The following is a 13,547-nucleotide window of genomic DNA, read 5'->3' as shown; positions in this document are numbered from 1 at the left end:
TACACCGAAACCATGGATATATCACATGAGGATTGGGCGCAGCATCAGATTACATACCATGCATATAAACAGATCTTGAAGAGGACGAGATGAAAATGGAAATGATAGATGGGGCAAGGGGACCCACCACTCCATCTAACATTGAATCAAGAATAGATGATCAGGTGATCAGATATGAGGGAGAGGGGAGGTTTGAGAGGATGGTTAGTTAGAACAAGATGACATCGTGACCATACTGATGTGGGTTATGGTGGCTTCTACCCCCATCAAAATACATTAAAAGATGGACGTTGATGAGAATGCAAGGTAATCAAGGACAAAGATATCTTCTTGTATCATTGTTATTCTCCTCTCATATCCCAAGACCTTTTCCAATGAATTGGGTTCGCCTTAGTGTCCCCATGGCAACCATACTGATAAAGGCATAAACCCCACCCAACGTCACAGACACTGATCGACAGTTTAATCAACAAGTGGGTCTTGGAAAAAAAAAACATCGCTAGCCATGTCAAACAGTACTACACAATCAATGCGGGGCGTAACGACGATTCGAAAGTCTGTGCTGGACGTCGTAGTCACATCAACAACCATATATTCTATAACCAATCTGTCGATATCATCAAGAGTAATGTAATAGTTTTGATCGTTGTGGAATTAGTTTGAATAGTGTGACTGCGACATGAGCCAAGTCTCTCCGTCTCCCCCTCCCTCCCTCCATTCCCCCCCCCTCCGTCTGCGCTTTCAATATTGAATATACCCGGATGATGATCAAGACAGTATTATTGGATGGATGATATCAAATGGCTTGTTTTTTTATTAGAAACCTGTAATTTTCTTTACACGATATATCATCGGTATAATCGGGAAACGGCTTCATTTCAACTTTAGATAGGCCTAATGCAAGAAAAGGAATTGAGACTGTTAGGTGATACATGGATACGATCTAAAAATTTAGAGACATGATCTTTGGGGAAAATTGTCACGCCAAAGGGATAAAAATTAAAGTTCTTCGATCATTTACTGGACACGTTGGATTACGATTTAGTTCCAGCATTTGCTTCTTGAAATCATCTGCCCTTCTTTAAGAAGTAGAAAGTGATTGTATATTTTTAATTTCTTAGAACGATGTGTCCCTTTAAATGTCTCTGTACAATTTTTACCAATAGAAACATGACGCTAAATTCCTCATTGAGGCAAAACTGTGTCAGGTGTAAACCCAATGCCTGAACCCACATCGTATTTCTAGATTATCTTAATTTGGGAGGATAGGGATTAGAAACGGGGATTTGATTGCTCAATCCGATATGGTGTTGCACATTGTGATTAGTCGAATTACAAGTAGATTTAACTCAACGTAGATGGCGTGATTTCGGGGCTAGAACTTACAAATTTATTCATTCGATGAATCAAACCTAAGAACAGTGGAACTGGCAACATGTAGAACATGCATGAGAAATGAAAGTTTTTGGTATGGTGTTAATCGGTTAAGTTCTCAATACTGGATGATACAGTTTCATTTGGGGCTCACAACTCCAGTTTTTTGTTTTGCACAAGCGTAGGGGCATCCGATACAGCTAATTCGATGGTGATTTTTTCCCCGAATCAATCAAAGGGGGTCAAGAAAATTTGCCGGTTGAGGAGCAGGGGGGGGGGGTGCTTGGATTGATATGTTTTGATAAATAGGTATACAGCCTAATGTATCTGCATTGAATTTGTGATATTCCCTTCAAAGAAATAAAATGTTTGTTCTGTTATCCTTTTTTTGTCTACTAATTTACAGTTTACTGATTTCTGAATTGTTGCTGTCTCACTGAAAATTAAAGACCAGTATTGTATTTAATCATGTGTTCCAATGTTGAGACTACAAAGTAAATCTCTCTCTTAGATAACAGACTCTTCCTCTTTCCACCCCTCTCCATTCCTTTCCCCTATTCCATGTATATCTATCTACCTCGCATTCTTTCTCTTTTCCATGACAAAATAACCGTCATTGCCTATACACAGCAAAAACTGTGGTGTTAACCGGTGTACATAGAGGACCACACCAGTTATTTTACACCGGTGTTAAATTAGTGGTGTTAGTTTTACACCTATAGGTGTTATTACCTATGGTTGTTACATTTGCACTCTTTGGTGTTATGTTCAATCTGTAGGGTGTTATTTTAACACCTCAGGGTGTGGTCCTCTATTTACACCAACTGGTGTCAGTTTTAACACCATAGTTTTTACAGTGTAGCAGTTGAACTCTTTCTCGACTTCTTTTAAACTTTGTTTTATATAGGACAATGCTCTCTTTAGTTAAATTAAATCACCCATTTACATTAAAAAAATCAGACACAAAGTAAAATATGTTTGGAATTCGTCTCTGTAAAAATGGTTGATCAAAACTTCGTTGCATTTTTTTAATTCCGGTACAAAATCATTTCAAATAAAATCAACTCAAATTCAGTTGACACAATGATGTATTTGTTGTATCAAATATTTGAACGACCAGAAAAATGACTGTATCGGCCATGTATAAGGGACATGAAAACCCAGATGTATCATTTCCCATTAGCGACAGCGCTTGAGGCTAACCCTTGTTTTTTCCCCATCAAAATGCATAGTTGAAATGATTATTGTGGAGCTTCGTGCATATATCCATCACTCACACAGAATCTTCAGATGTATCTGTCATTGTAAAACGCTTCAGGTGATTTGGACTGGCAACTATAATAAAAATAGCAGAGCAAATTATGTTTCATTTATTCATTTCTACAGTAGGCCCATAAATGACGGGTGAATACTTTATTTCATGAGTAATGTAAATAATTCAACTAATGGATTTTTTATTACATACCCTTTAATAAATATTGTTGCTTTTCAACTTTGTTACATTAGTTAGCTAAGACCGAAGTAAAAATTACAGGGGGATCAAAAAAAAGAACTGAATATAATGATGCAATATGACACTGGCTTAGATATGTACTCCTAGCTTGAACCCTATTATGTAGTTTTTGTCTCGCCTGCAAAGCAGAGCGAGAGTATAGGCGCCGCTTTTCCGACGGCGGCGGCGTCAACGTCAAATCTTAACCAAAGATTAAGTTGTTGAAATGTCATCATAACTTAGAAAGTATATGGGTCAAGTTCATGAAACTTAGACACAATGGTTATCAAGTATTATTAAAGATCCTCACTGAGCTTAAATTCGCATGATCAAGGACAAAGGTCATTACGGTTAATGAACTTTGACCATAATGGGGTTTTTTTTCATCATAACTATGAAGGTTATGGATATGGTTCATGAAACTTGGACATAAGAGTAATCAAGTATCACTTAACATCCTTTGTGGGTCGCATGACCAAGGTCAAATGTCATTAAGGGTACATGAACGTGATGAACTTAGATTATGTTGGGGGAATCAAAACAAAATAAAGGTTAGCTTATCGCGTAAAATTCATAAGAAGTTGCGAGCGAGCAAAAGTTTCGACATTTCTATTACCAAAATCCAATTTTGTGATAGATTTTGATATAATATTGGGAAAATAATATTACATTTCTAGCCCCCAAATTTTTCACAGCCAAGAAAAAAAGAGAAAAAGGAGAGAAGGGTGAATTTTCACATGTCTGCAATGGGACAATGCAGACATGTGACCAATCTCTCTTGTAACTATCGCTCAAGTGTGAATGTTTTTCCCATGTAAATGCCGAAAGAATTTTATTTTTAGAGCTGCCAGGAAGGGATATTTTAATGAAACACCTATACAAAGGAACTTTGTCTTTACCTATACTATGTTTGTCGTGGAGTTTTACACATTCTGCTGGCTGTAACCTTTCTAATTATCACCTCACAGCAGCCAGTTTAGTGCTTTTTATTAACATTTCAACAATTCATACGGCCACATTGAGAGATGAGGCTTTACGTTTGTAAATCAGAAAGAAACCACCAAGATCAGGTTTTCGTAAAGCTGTTGTTGAACATCTGTTGGAAAAATGAATTTTGTTATCATCTATACGGTATTTTTGTTTGTATCGTCTAGATATCTTTCATATGTACTCTTAACTTTTGTTAAATTTATAGTCATTGTTTATACATACATATTACAGAGCATATTTAGTAGAATCACGATTGTTCATTCTTATTTAACAAGTTAAGAAACATGTTTCTATCTATCTAGACTAGAAGGGGCCAGACTTGACTAGCATTCATGCTATTTTCAGGTTCCTATTATCCTTGCTTTTCTAAGTATTCATAACTGATTGTCTGTAAACTGTAAATTGGTTGCATCGAATAATAAATAAATTCATTCAGTCATGTGTAAATTGCTTTTGCTCTGTAATATAGGATATGTGTGCTCAAAAGTTTGGGAAAAACAAGATGCACTCCTTTATCCCGAGCGATGAATGTAGACGTAAACAACTGCAATATATTTTTCGGAGAGTCTAGCTGTCTCCACATTCTATTTTATTTATATATATTTTTACCTTGTAATTGTTTTTAATTTTGAATGAAATAAATTGAAATTGAATTGAATTGAATAGAAACAAACTTTATTGAACATAATATTTCATTTTTGGGGGGAGAAGCAATACAGTAATGTAGTTGAACATCTACATGTTTTCATAACATTGGAATTCCATTGTTTGTTAGAAGTCACTTTTAACTATTCTGAGATTTCTTCTGAAGTACAAAATCTCATTTCTATCAACAAATCCAAAAAAGCTTCCCTCTACACTAAAAATCCTTAAATTATTTTGTTTTTTTTACTTCGCGTATATTGCGAGAAGGAATAGACTTCGATAAACTAGGAAGTTTGAATCAGTTTTTAACCTGTAAGCTATGTATGTATCCTTTTCTACTTGGAGGGAAATGCGTAGGCCTGCATATTCAGGGGTTCTTGCTCTATTATATCCAGGACGCCCACGTTTTGTATTATTCTCTTACATGATTGAGAGTAGGTATCCCTCGCGAGGCCATCCCTTGATAGAACCTCTTTTCCTTCGTTCCCGGTTTTTTTATTTTATTCCTTTATCAATCACATGAATCCTGAAGAAAAATGCAAGTTTGTTTATTCCTCTGAATATTTGATGGAATATATAGTGATATTATTTACACTAAACTGGTGGGGAATCGATGGGAAGTGTGCATTTCAGTATAATCAGTGAAGACGCCTTTATAGAGTCTTAACATTCAGGTGTAGTTTATTTATAGTTATATGAGGAACAGTAGTTTTTGAAGTATTGTTTTACATTGTATACATCAATGAAGTTGAAAGTAGTTCTAAGAATGCAGAAACATACAACACTGCATTAGTATTTTTATATGGATGGGCTTTTATTCCATTACAGAAAATTTTTTGTGTTATACGACACATTATAGCAGCTAAATGTGGAAGCGAAACAGATTCTTACAGTTGAATATGCCTACTCTTACTCTCAAGGCGAAAGTATTAGACAAATTGTGACCCTTTATCGTGTTAATTATCATTTTATATCTTTTTCTAGCCAAAGGAAATATAATACAATCAAATCTAATTGCACGAGATATTTCAATACCTGATGATGTAATTTCATTTATGAGTTCGAATAAATTAAAATTGGATAGTGTTTTATTTGGGTTAGGGAGTATTTAGGGGCCTTTTTTCATCTATCAATATTGATGGATAAGATGAATTAAGTGAGTGCCAGGTAAGTAAATTCATATTGGAAACTCGTGTATTTAATGAATGCAATGACAAAATCGCACAATCTAAAAATGGGGTGATGATGTGTATGAATATGATGAGGTCTATACTTCAAATGGTGGACTGTGTGGTTCATGCGTATTTGTACATGTACTTGTAGAGAAAAGAGGGAAAATATAAAATTCAAGAACTGGCATATGTTCCTTAAGTTGATCTTTAAAAGTCTAAATAAGAGAGTAGACGGTTTTACTATGGAAACACTCTTTAAAGATTGTTACCTCGACCTGTGTTATCGTCTGGACCGGTCAACAAATCAACTCAACATAGCAGACTGCTTGCTACAACACAGACTCTGTCAAGTACAATTTAAGTAAGGTATCCTCGAGAAGCTAATATCACAGTCAAGTGCAACCGTAAGAGAATGTAACCAGACACCGACTTGAAAAATTAACCGGCCATGACACAAGGCGGTCTTTAAAGTACAAGCAACGTGAAAGAGCGATGCATTCGTCGTTGTATTATTCATGATCAAAAGTAATAGGAAACTCTCATCTTCCTCAATTCTTCGTCGTGTGAGAACAAGATGGCCGCCAAACTAGGTGAAAATTCGAAAGAGTCCTCCAGGCTATCTTTGGCTAAAGGAAGCAAGTGACACATCAGTCAAACCGAAGTTTTTGTTGTTTCCGAAACACCCTTTGTATGTTGCACGTTCAGGCAAATTTTTTAGAAGAAATGATCGTTCTATGGAAAGATGTTGAAGAAAATATGCTATTAAATTGTATTGACGCCTATGTAAATGACGAACACATATTGCTAATTTACAACAAATTATACTTTTGTTACTTGCTTCCTTTTGCTACGGCAGTATGATATTCATGTGTTTTATCAAACTTTATTGTGTTACTTAGTTCGCTGCACATCGACTGTTATTTCACACAACAGTCTACTTATGTGTGTATTGTATGAGAGACGAGAAAAGCAAACCAATTGAAACTACATGTATATGGGCCTATAATATATGAAGGATTTTCATAATTTTCCGTTACGTCTTTTAAACGATTTTTGTAATCTGAAAGCAATTTTAAGTTTGTTGAAATATTGAAGAAAAACTTGAGAAAAAGATGGTTTAATTACTTATCTTGATGTTATTCTGGGGCAAAAAAATAAACAAAGATGCGGAATATTTAAATCAATAAACGTGTAAGCCCCTGCTGAACTGTTAATCAAATCATAATACATGTACTTTTTTTCTTTTCATAACTCGATCGAGACCACCTCCTCCCCAGTCCAGCTTTTTAAACTGTTATTTGTTTCTACGAAAAAGCTATTTCTACAAATTTCTCGTAAAAGAGGTGGCACATGCAATTATTTTTTTCTGCCATTCTTAGCAGACCTGTCTTAATACTTATAATTGATTGTAAAAAAAAGACTTCTAGGCTTCACTCTAATTAATCAACGAGGCATCTCACATGCAATGGGTGATTATGTGAGGGCATACCTGGTTTTCAACCTCGTTCTGCCCCCTACAATTTGTCAAGTGGTGAAAAATAGAGTGTAAAATGTAACCCTGGAAGAAATTGGAAGATTATGTGAAAGAATATCAAATAAAGAGTTAGCAACTCGAGATCGCTCCAGTTTTTTTTACAAGAGCAGATACACGATGTAACCTTTGGGCCCCCTTCAGAAAATGCCCAGATGCTACCCCTGGTGAAGTCAGTATTCAGCAGTGCCTGAACCACACATATACTGGTGTGTTTGTGTGAGGAGTGGGTATAGTGATTTTTGTTAGTTTGTGCGTTTCTCATTGCTTTGCCCCTTTGTATATATTCTAATACATTATTGGAAATTCAGTTTGATAGAGTCGCTTTATTCATCCAGCTTTCTCTTAAAGTTGGTCAATCAGTCGAGTAGTGCTTCCGCTTGTTAAAGATTATCAGATTTATTCACGAAACTTTTTTTGTTTAATCTCTTCCCTAAAAACTTGTTTCCTCATTTAAATTTCGTTTTTCTACAAGGAAAATGTAATGATAATTTGTTAATCAACACAATTATCCATTGGCATGGGTTTTCACCGCATTATGATATACATGATTGGCTAAACTTTTTAGACGGGGAGTTAATCTTTTGCATGTGAAAGGCATTTGATATCACACCTTCCTTCTAATACCCCCTTGTCTGTAGGGAGTAAGGAAGCGCCTTTTCTCCCATCAAGTATTTATAACTACCCCTTGGAAAAAAGTTATTTTGATCTTGCAAAATCCCCATCTACGTCAACTGCAGTAAAGACCGAGGGCTTAACTCTGAAATTAGAAAAGTAAAAATAATTCAACAATGGTTCACAATAAAAGGGCTTGAGGGTGCCGTTGGATGGGAAGTTATCGATTAAAATTAGGTGATAAAATGGCAGCCATTCTGGCGGGAAGGACGAGAAGCAGGTGCCGTCGCAGGTGTAAAGAATATGGAAATTGTTAAACTTTCCCTAGTTCTGATCAATGTGTCAGGTTCAAATGGAAAGAGTTCTTCCATCATGACTATTATGACCAGTAATTTTGAGGGTCTTAAGAAGAGGAATATTGCTCATTTAATACTGTGTGATTCAGTGTCTGTACGAAACTCCTTCAACTAGATAACCCTAATCCCTCTTTTTGTCTTTTCCTCTGTTCTTTTGTTCCTGAGCACGCAAAGTTGAGACAAACTTCCACATTCCACTCAATTATATTGCACGTCATATTTCATCTATATTGCTTTTCAATGTCTAGAAGAATCCTCGACAAAATACAGTCTTTAGTTTCTAATAATTACCACTTTACTCTTTTGCAGCCATTATGGCCACCATAAACAGTATTCATGTCCTTACCATACGTCAAATAGCTGCATCGTCATCCCATCATAATTTACATAAAACGTGATGATACAACGCATGCGCAGATCAAGTGTTGTTTCTACATGCTGCCTCGAAAGTAGAAACCCTTAAACTTTATCAAATCTGCCAAATTTATTTCCACCGTCATCAGTCGTTCTCACAAATTGTGTGGGCATAGGATTAGAGCAAGAAAAGTAGTTTTTATTTTATCTTGCCCTGAGAGGTTTAGTATAGCTCACATCACATATTCTCTGCACTCCTTATACCTCTGTCCTACTCTCTTCAGAGACTGATCATTTACTTAAAGGTAATGTTGATTTTCATTCTTTTAGATGAGTATTAGTTATTGATTATCAGCATGAGTAGCCTACGGTTCCGATATCATTAGCGAGTACTTTTATGCGCTAATATTCTAGGAATTGCCTTTTCCGTCGATGTATACATTCATCCTAAACGCCGTTGGTTTTGTGGTCTGTTTTAAGGTGCATTAATGGCTAATGATACGTTGCTTTCGCTCTTAAATTCAGATACATCAATGCGTTCATCGAACTTATGTTTATATTTTTCATTCTTACAACAATTATGAAACGGGCTGAAAGCCGCTGAATTCATATAACTTCTGAATGAATTAGCACATTTTTTCTTTACAACCTCACAGCACATTAATGTAGCTGTCTTATATGATAATGATTGTGCATTTTTGTTTCCTTGCAAAACATATTATTGGCATAAAAGAAGAAAAATCCTATGGTAATCATCGTTTATTTCCATTCGTTACTTTACATTTTCATTTAACAGACTGTTAAAAACAAATTTTCGCCCACACGTTATTATCCGTTTTTTTACCAAGAAAATGAACCTGTGAAAACCTATACGAGAACATCCTATATCCATGCTATCATGTCTATAACTAGTAGGTTGATTGTCATTCCTTAATGACAACATTGAAAGCACTTTTGTTGAATTCAGATCAGAAGACTTCGGAGCAGATTTATTCGCCTCCCTGTCATTCTGCACATCAAGAAAATCAAATCGCACCTGGTATTTAAAAAAATAATATCAATAAAATATTTTCTCTTGCAGAACATGTCAGATGATTAAATCCGAAATGTTATTATTTTGCAATCCTACCTGTATTCTAGATGGATATGTGAATAAAAAGAAATAAAGATAAAAGGTACACCTGTTTAGATAAAAAGAACAGGAGCTGAATAAAAAGAATAGTTCAGAGAAGAGTGGTAGTCAATATCAGACATGGATGGGTGAAATGCATATTCCAAACGATCACGTGACCTCATGTTTTCATCATCTTGTAATGCTTTTCGATTTTTGGCAGTTGTTTTGTATCCGTCAAAACGCCTCCTGGGCATTTTACATTACACAGTCCCTAAGTCCATACCATTCTCGCATGGTTATCCATCGTAGGAAACAAATTGTTATCTTTATTTCTTGTTTGAATCCCTCGGGGTAGATTTTAGCATTTGACAACAGTTGTCTCATTTCATCTCATTCTCAGGTGATAACTGATACAACGGCTTTGTACCAAGATGACTTAGCTCAGCCTAGCATGGCAATTACAATACCACACTTACTTGGTGGCAAATTTTGAGCAATAAATACTAAGAGGAAACTTGAACCATGTGTCAAAGTGTGCAAAACGGACATTTCTTTTCATGTTTGCACCTTAAAAAACAACTCTGTACCTTAGAATGGAGCAAAGTGCGGCTTACTGAACCCTTAATGGTGCAAAAAGCGTCTTGAATATTGGGTGCAAATTCACCCCTTCCCTAAAATGTTATAATAACAATGATAATAATATTTAAAGTAGAGATGTAACATAGAATATTAGAATTTAAAGTAATTTCTAAAGCCAGGGTAATTATGCTGCATATACTGTAGAGCGCTTAGAGACTTCTGACAAAGTAAGTATTGAGCGCTATATAAGCAAGTATAATTATTATTATTAAATAAAATAACATCCCGATGTTGCATTTTAAAGATACAATCTTGTACCTTTTGTAAATGTGCAGACTGAAAACGTGTCATCCTTGCCTGATATTCTACTTAGGGTTTACGCTTTCGTAAACGTTTTCTTTAATTTAATTGATTGAGTTATTAATATACATATTTGGTAATTGGTATTCAGTAATTATAACACCGGGTAGCGGCCCTTCCGATTAAAGGTAAAGCTCCTCAGGGGTCACTGTCTGTGCATATATATATATATTCGTTTGCGGGAAAAAAGTGACATTTGGATATATTCAAAACCGATTGAAGACAATGTTAAGAAAGAACATTGGGGGTCTTAGAATAAAGATAAGATCCAAATAAACAAGATTAGGCGCAAGTATTCACTGCTGAATGATATGCGCCGTATAAGCTAAAACAACAACAACAAGATCAATCAAATAATCTAGTAGAAGACTTCTGCCACATAAAATATTATGTAATTTGGACTACTTGTGCATGTGTTTATAAGTAAAATTATGTGAGCTAAGAACTTTGATAGATGATTGATGAATATGTGTCCTTTGTTCATTTCCTGTCTTTGTGTATCTCTCTGAGGTTTCCCGCGGTAATTGATTCATGCATACATCAATTGACCATATCTTCATCTTGTGAATAAAACGGACAGAAAAGCAAATGATCTAGCATCATGTGTGTGTGGTTGTATGTATGTGTTCCAGATGCAATGTGTCGTCAAATATGTGCGGGGCGCTTCGAGTGTGTGTGTGTGTTCGAGGAGGGATGTGAGGTGTGATCGGACAGATGCGTGTAGATGGGGGGTGGGGGTGACGGTGTGTGCGTAGGTGTGTGTACCGGTGTGTGTGTTCGTCTTTGTAATTTTTTTTAGGGGGGGCCAGGAGCGATACTAAAAGATGAATTTATACCATGGCCATACCTTTCTGTTCTCAAACATAAATTAAACACTTGATAGTAGGGATCACTAAATTAGCCCATTAGGCCTACTAGTATTCGATCTTGTTTTATATATATTTTTTGAAAAAAAAAGTAAAACTCTTTTTCATGGGACGGTTCCTTGATGCACCCTCGGCATTACCTTTTCATCAATGATATCAGGGCTGATATCGAGGGATTTCTGATATAAGACAGAGGAAGCTCGTTTCGCCCGTCGTCGTAGGCCTACCATCGTTTATCACATCTCGCCTGTATATGAAAATGATCAATATTTATTGCTCTCTCGTCTCAGCCGCAACGGAAGAGCCAATCGTAAGGGGCTTCTAGGAGGGATTTCTCAAGGCACTTGCTCTCTCATATTATCTCTTGATCTGGCCTAGTCACGTGATGATTCTCTATCCCAGTCTCCATCTCTTAAACAGTCAATGAAGCCCTTTGAGCACATGATCATTTTTCAGATGATAGCACAAACATTCACAAAAAGCTTTAATTTTGATAACTGGTGCTCTATCATCATCACAAGCAACTGATAGAACTTACACATTATTCTTAGAGTTTGCTATAAAAAAAGACATAAAAAAGAATGATTCCTTACAGATAATAATGTTAGACTTTTTGTGAATTACAAGCCATCAGCGTCGCTGACTTACGCTAATTGCAGTTTCGTACCGATTTCTTTTTTTCGTCTTCAACTCCGTGAAGCTCTAGAAGAAGAAAAAAATCGAAGGTTTGAGATGTCATCTTTACCGTAGTCTGGAATAATATTTTGTAATGGAATAAGAAACGTTCTTTCCCGGTCAATCCAACATTTCATCTTATTAATCTGTGCATATTGAAACCCGTCTGTCAATTTTAAATTAAAACGCAAACATGGCAAACTAGAAGTATATTATAAACCTTCTATGAAAAAGTAGATAAAGAGGGAAAGACCCGGAGGTCTGATAAAGTCCAAAAAAGCCCGATGAAGCTGAAATCAGTTCCACAACTCCAAGTAGCAGCCATACATGCATAATACACGCATGAGAGAGTTGAATTAATAAGTCCTCATTTTAAAACTCTTTGGTGGGATATGGGAAATAAATGAGCCAAAGTAGACTAAGATATGGTCAGGGGCTGTGAGAGGATATAGGAGTATGGGCATGATAGGGAATCAAGGGACAGAAGATGACCCAAAGATGACGTCTCTTTTTATATATTACCTCGTCTTTTCTACCAGTTTATCTCCTCCCCCCCCCCCCTTCTCTCTCTCTCTCTCTGTCTTCGCTCCATTTATTTTCTACTCTTTTTTTCTCACAACTTCCAAATTCAGACATGTATATGGGAATATCGGCTGGCTCCCACTGAAGAGCTGCCCTTCCGCCAGTTTCTCCTTTCCTTTTCCATTCTTCCCCTCTCCCATTGCTCCCCTCTTTCTCTCAATTTATTCTCTTATTATTCTCTGCTTCTTATTCTCTCTTCTCTCTCTTCTCTGCCTTTATTCCACCAGAGTTTTCTTTTGCTTTGTCTCTCATCTTTTCTTTCTACAAGTATCTCTCTCTCCTAGTCTCTAGAATTTTTATCGGTCAGTTCTGTTCATTCTTTATATCCTCTAGAAAAAAAAAATTGTTGGATAATGAGATTGCCCAAGTTGATTGATTGTGATATCAAAGGTGAGCGATAGAAAGATGGAGATATACAGAGATTGAGGAAGAGAAAATGATAAATATATATATATATAGAGAGAGAGAGAGAGTGAAATGGGGAGAGACTGAGAAGGAGAAAAAGAGGCTTTTCTCTTACTTCATAATCGCTAATTCTTTTTTTTCCAAATTATGGATTTTCCAAAGAATGTATTCCAAATAAAAATATAATGATCATTACGATTTGTTTGATAATGTCAGAAAAAATCGTATATTGCGTTCTGAAAAATTAAAACAATATAATACATAAATAAGGCACATAATTAATCCAATGAAATACACTATCAGCATAAGATGTAGACGTAGTGTAATAAAGAGTAGAACACTGTTGACTGTATACATTCATAATAGCCAAAATCTATATTCGATTTCACAACGGCAATTATTTTTTTTTATTATCCCCCCTCCCCGTTACCCCTTCC

The sequence above is a fragment of the Lytechinus variegatus genome, chromosome 2, assembly GCF_018143015.1.
Source record: "Lytechinus variegatus isolate NC3 chromosome 2, Lvar_3.0, whole genome shotgun sequence".
Lineage (NCBI taxonomy): Eukaryota > Metazoa > Echinodermata > Echinoidea > Temnopleuroida > Toxopneustidae > Lytechinus > Lytechinus variegatus.
The sequence above is the reverse complement of the archived record's forward strand: the minus strand, read 5'-3'. Positions refer to the sequence as shown.